Source organism: Hylobates moloch, unplaced genomic scaffold (genome assembly GCF_009828535.3).
Source record: "Hylobates moloch isolate HMO894 unplaced genomic scaffold, HMol_V3 SCAFFOLD_23, whole genome shotgun sequence".
NCBI lineage: Eukaryota > Metazoa > Chordata > Mammalia > Primates > Hylobatidae > Hylobates > Hylobates moloch.
Genome location: NW_026652298.1, coordinates 5,582,352 through 5,589,033, shown reverse-complemented (window position 1 = coordinate 5,589,033; position 6,682 = coordinate 5,582,352).

Genomic DNA, 6,682 nt, shown 5'->3' with positions numbered 1-6,682 from the left:
TCTGCAGGCTTTGCCAATGCATGGGAATGTGAATTTGGCTCTCCACACTATTACATTACTATAAGAGCTATTACCATGAGAACTATTAAAACAATTTAATGAGATATGCTGTTACTAATAGGACTTTATATTGGAATAGGTATATTTCTTATAGATCAACCACTGTAATTTTAAAAAGCAATAAATAAGAAAATAAAATTAAATACCTAGGAAACTAAATACAATACCTGAATGAAGAAAGGCATAAAATCTTATTTAGAAATACAAAGTTGAATAAGATAGTGTATGCTCCTGAGTACAACGGCTAAATAATGCAAATATGTCAATTATTTATAAACATTAAGTTGATCACCCTTATTCCATTTAAATTTCATCAATTAAAATTCCAATAATTTTTAATCCACAAAAATATTCCTAAGTTAATATGAAAAAATAAACAGAAAAAAATCCCCTAAACATTTTTGAAAAGGGAAGAAACGAAGGAGGTAATTCCCTTCAAAATATTAAATTGCAAATATAAGCAATGCTCAGTGGTACTGACACAGGAATAGACTGGCAAAGCAGAAGAATCAAATAGAAAGTCTTGAAGTAGAGAAAAGTCTCACAAACACTGGGATCATTTAATATGTATATTAAACATACTATTCCACATCTGTTAGAAGGACTCCAACATCCATCAAGGATGTTGATCTGTTTATTATTGATGTTCTTTTTTAAAGTACACCATATATTTAGAATAACAACTCCATACCAGCCACTTAAGTAGAAAATATCTTTTTTCTAATTAATCACTTGCCTGTTAAATTAAATGAGATATTTCTGATGTACAATTTTTGAAAATCGTTTTTGAGCCTAATCTATTGATCTTTTCTCTGGCTGAATATCATGTTCACTCTTCCTTCGAGAGTATGTCACTCATAGAAGAACTTATAATTTTTTAGAAAAATCGAGTCAACTCTTTACAACTTTGTCATTTTTTTTCTTTCACTTCCTTCCTTTCTTTCCTTTTTCCTTTCTTCTAGGAATCTATTTGTGAAAGTGTTAGTAGCTGTTTTAAAAATATTTGTATCTTTACACATTTTTTTCCACTCCAAGAAAGGTAGGAATTCTGTATTAATGCTGAGAAGGCTGTAATCCAGGTATAAAAACAGCTAAGAATCTCTGGACTTAATTCTGACAGTAAAACGTTGTATCTTCCATTCAGCCTGCTACCCTCCCGGCCCTGAAAAGTGGTACATAACTCTACTGCTTTATGCTTCATCAGTGTTCTGTAGCCCTTACCATTTCATCACAGATTTTTCTGAAATCTATCCAACTCTCTTTCTTCTTTCACTTAAATCTCTCCACTTCTGATAATTCTAACATCTCAGAATATAAACATAGTCAGGTCTCTCTCATTGTAAAACAAATAAACCAATAACAGAAACCTTTCCTCCTATAGTCCAGTCATCCTCGTAGTACCACTGAGGCCTCTTTCTCTGATCCTCTTCAGAGCTAGTCTTCTGAACAAAACCATTTATGTAAGTGGTTACAAATTTGAATTATCAGATTCCCCCAGAAATATTATGTGTGGACATTTTAAGGTTCACATTTCCACCTAAATAACTGAATCAGAATTTTTCATGGGTCTAGAAATCTACAGGTATATGTAGCATATGGATAATATTAACTCCATGGGAACTAGGGGGTTCTCTGGGAAATGAGAAATTAATAGAAATTTCTCAAAGAAGATGTAAGATGACTAAGGAGGATTTAGCAGGACAAAAGACAAAGACGGGAGAAAAATGCTATATTAACAGTGGTTCTTCAACTCGAGTGCACGAGAAACACATAAAGAGCTCGTTTAAAAAAAAAAAAGAAACAGAAAAACAGATCATGAATTTAGTAGGTCTTGGATGTAAACTAGAGTTTGCATTTCTAACAAGTTCCCAGAATATGCTAATGCTGCTGATTTGGGGACCACACTTTGAGAACTACCGTTCTAGAGTGAAGACTGGTCTATGGAAAAAAATAAAAATAAAACCTGGAAGCTATAAGGTTCATGGGTTCTTTCAGGAAAAGAGACTCGGTATTATTTAAATGGAGAAGTCAAAGTGTAAATAAATAATAACGTAATGGTTGCAGAATAAAGAAAGGGTCAAGACTTGCAAGCTATTATGAGCAGGATTTAAAAATCTAGAATTTGTACTAAGATCAATGAGAAAACATTGAAGGTTTAAAGCAGTAATCTGACACTACGCATTTGAAAAGATCACTTTGGTTGCAGTGTAAAAAATGAAGAAAGTAAGACAAAAATATTACTTAGGAAACTATTATAATCTAGGTGAGAGATGGTAGAATCTGAGCTAGAACAGTGATGACAAGAAGTGAAAGACTGGTAGCCAAGAATGATATATAAGAGGAAAATCAACAGGATTTGGTGACGGATTTATTTTCAATTTAAATGCTGTAAGTCTGTCAGTATGACTAGAGATTACAGCCTCACAATAAACCAGGTTGTTTTGCTAGAATAATGAGTCAGTCAAATCTCTGTGGCACTCATACCTAGATAATGAGTAGCAATAGATCAAATGTAATTGTTCTTATATTTTTGTATATTCCCAACATGAGTTAATATAACATAAAATTAATTATGTATAGGAGTCTACTATCAGGATGATCTCCAAACCATGTAAGAAAACAAAACAAAACAAAACAAAAACCTGTTAAATATATAGATTGTGAGCATATTTAGATCTGAACACCCTTATGAAAATCATGATTTCTCCCTGTATCTACAGATAGCATTCTGTGCACAGTTTCCAGGAATTCTCAGCCTTCTTAGTGTCTCTCCTTGGAAATTTTCCTCCATTGAAATATTGGCTGCATATTAGTAATTATTGAACGAAGATGATAGATTTATAGATATGCTCACACATACCTAGTGAGCAGTTTAAAGAACTTAAGCCCATAAAAACTGCCAAAAAATTTAAACTGTTGATCCTTTGGCTAGGGATAATAGCATTTAATGCCTAAATTAGTTTTCTCACGTGATTTTTGTAAGAATTAAATTATATGTTTGTGAAAGCATTTTTTTAACTTTAAATGCTCTAAAATGCCACTTAGCATTTTTGTTACCATTCATAATGGTAATATAAGAAAAACTACATGCCTAGAAGGACTGTGAGATGCTCAATTGGGTCATTCCAAGAAGGGGTAATTAATTATTTGGAGAGTTTGAGAATAGTCCATATGGATCTAGGTTAGACTTACAGGCCAACATACCTTCACTGGACAATATCCCGTATTCTGTGGGTAATCATTTAACATGATTGTTTCTTGGACACAATTGTTGGAAGAAAACCATAAATATTTGGTATCCTTCTATGTCCAATTTGAAAAATGCTTTTATTGAATGATTTAACAGTACAGAACAATACTTCAATATAAAGTCCACTGTGCTGCCTTTTCTTAATGCCTCCCTAATCTTGTTTCATTAATTACTGTTACTGCCTGGAGTGCTCATTAAATAAGCAATACATTTCACTTCATTCTGAAACTAAAATGGAGTTGCAAAATGGTTTTTATATAGCTCTCAGAAAAACTTAATTGACCCTGGTAAGAATTTAAGCTTGTTTATATTGGTGGTAAATAGGCTGCTTCCTGTCCTCAACATTTCTAAGCTCTGATAGATATCACTTTTGTAAGTTGACAGACAAAAGTTTGACAAACAAAAAATTTATCATTTCCAACGTTGAGAAAAGGTAAATGACCTTATCAAGTTCCTTCCCATTTTCCCCTTAATAGAATTTGAAAACAAAATTAACTTTTAAGAGGACTCTAAAATTAAATTAAAGCAAAGAACAAATTGGTTGAACGTGAATTAAGTTTAATAAGTCCACCAGTGGTCTTTAATTCCTCAATTTTATTTGCTGTTTCCAAGCAATTCATAGTGCAGTCCAGAATAAAACTTGAAGATGCTATGTAAAGATAACTTCCAGTTAAATATCTTATCAAGCAGCAATTACAAGTGTACTAAAATAACCTGTTGACAAAACAAATGATGTTTTCTGCTTTTAAATCTCTTTAACAAAGTTTGTTAATGTGAAAACTATATATAAAAAAGTAGCCATTTGAAATAGTCGTTGTTAGCAGAGGCAAGCAGCAGTGAACAGATCTAGAAAGTTTGTATAAAATTTGCCTTAAGGGAACAAGGGAGATTAAAGAAAGTATGGATAGAGATCCATCGAGTTCCCCTTGGAAAACCCAATCAAAAGACCTGTTAATATTAATTAGATCACACACAAAGCAAAAAGAAAGACTCAAAGGAACAAAAATAACTTTTTTTCAATGGCTTCTAAAAATTGTATGTATGTGTGTGTGTGTGTGTGTGTGTGTGTGTGTGTATGATGCATGTGTTCCTGTATGTGTTGAAGTTATTAGTTATGAAGAGGATCAATTGAATGTGAGAGTCATAGGAAGAAGAACCAAAGTTCAACCCCATGATAATTGCTACAGGTATTAAGGAGAGAAACAGTAAGAGTGGAGAAAATGAGTTTATGCGCCTTGGTCTTCCTCTCTTATATGTAATCTCACATATTTGATTTTCATTTTCAGAATCGAATTTCATGTCCATGATCCATTCCAGTTTAATTAGAAAATATGTAAAATAAATCTAGAATAAGAATATATCTTATTCAAGAGTTGGGTGATACTATACAAAACCTATATACTGCACCTTAAAGCTTGAAGGTTAGTGGGTCCAAAATCCATCCAAAGAAAAGGAAGCTGCACAGTGACAGTTTAGGTGGCTCTATTTTTTAATGTTATTTGAAGTGGGAAAAATAAGCTTTGCTTGAGGTTTTCAGTTTAACTTGTCATAGACATGCTAAATTCATGGGCTATATATGTGAACATCTGCCTGATCTAGAGAAATAAGAAATGCAACTTTAGAACTTCAGCTTTCTCTCCCACCTCCTCTCACACACACACTCACACGCACAAAATAGAGAGGGAAATAATTATACTGATTTTGTTTTTAGAAACATATACAAAATAAAAATATAAACACATTTTAAAATAAGATCTTGAGAGAAATATGATTCAGTATTACATAGTAAACTATATAAACATTTGCAAACTTTAACATAAATTATCCTTAAAAGTTTGTCTTATTTCAGAATTTTCATAAATTCAATAAAAATGAATAAAATATTTTCTTGTTTCGCATGTATAAAATTACATGACACTATGAATATTCTTTTTAAATAGCAACTATCCTAAATTCTAAGGATAAAAGTGTTTATAGTACAAAGAATTTTCCCTATAATATAGCTCATATAACAAAATATTCAGGCTCACATTCACATAATGCATTTTAAATCTGAAATAATTCCTGCATGTTATTTTTTGGTGAGAGCATACTTTGCTGATCTGTTAGCTCTTAAATGAATTCAAAAACTACTTTATAACTTGAAGTTTGAGGATTGATAGTTCTTAATTTAATGAGAAATATATCTGATAATTATATAAATAAATTGATAATAAAAACCTATTTACTTCATTAATATATCACAGCCCTGAAGAGTACTTTAAAATTTGCTGTAACAAATAATTTTACTCTGTTTAAAATAGCGCAGTTTCTAACAGAAAGCCATCCTCTTTCATCTGCCTAAGAAAATCATCTTCTTTCACCTACGTATTGTTTTATAGATTATATTCATTTTAGTTAATCTTTACATCTGCTTTTTGCCAATACCACATAGTCTTCATGTCTATAGCTTTTCAATAGGTTTTGAAATCTGGTAAGTTACGCCCTTCAGCTCTATTTCTCCAACCTCATTTTAAAAACTGCTTTGGCTATTCTAGATCCTCCTAATTTCCATGCAAATTTTAAAATCGTCTTGAAAATTACTACATAAAACCTTTTAGAACATTTATTGGGACCAAGTTAAATCTAAAAAACAAACTGAGGTCATTTAACAATATTGAGTCTTCCATTCCATAAATGTAGTACATGCTTATATTTATTTAGTGTTGCTTCAATTTTTCTTAGCAATGTTTTATAATTTTCAGTGTGGAGGTTTTGGATGGTATTTGTTTCGCTTATTTGTAAGTAGTTTAAATTTGTTGGTGGTATTGTAAATGGAACAGTTAACTTTCATTTTCAGATTGTTTGTTTCTTATGCATGTTTACAAGGAATTTTTATATGTAAATTGTATGTTCTACAACCTTGCTACAATCTTGTTTTAATTCTAGATTTATAGATTATGATTTTCTGCATAATCATATCACTTCAAATAGAGACAGTCTTACTTCTGTATTTTGATCTTCATTCATTTTATTTTTTTCCCTTATTGCAGTTTCAAGGATCTACAATACAATGTTTTGTTAATGTAGTAAAAGCAGACATCTTTGTTTTCCTCTTGTAACAGGGAGAAAAAAAATCAGTCTTTTATCAAAATATATCACGTTGGCTCCAGCTTTTTTTTTTTAATTAATATAGTTTTTTTTCTTTTTTTTGAGGCAGAGTCACTTTCTGTTGGCCAGGCTGGAGTGCAGTGGTATGATCTCGGCTCACTGCAACCTCCGCCTCCTGGGCTCAAGCAATTCTCCTGCCTCAGCCTCCCGAGTAGCTGGGATTATAGGCCTATGCCACCATGCCTGGCTAATTTTTGTATTTTTAGTAGAGACGGGGTTTCA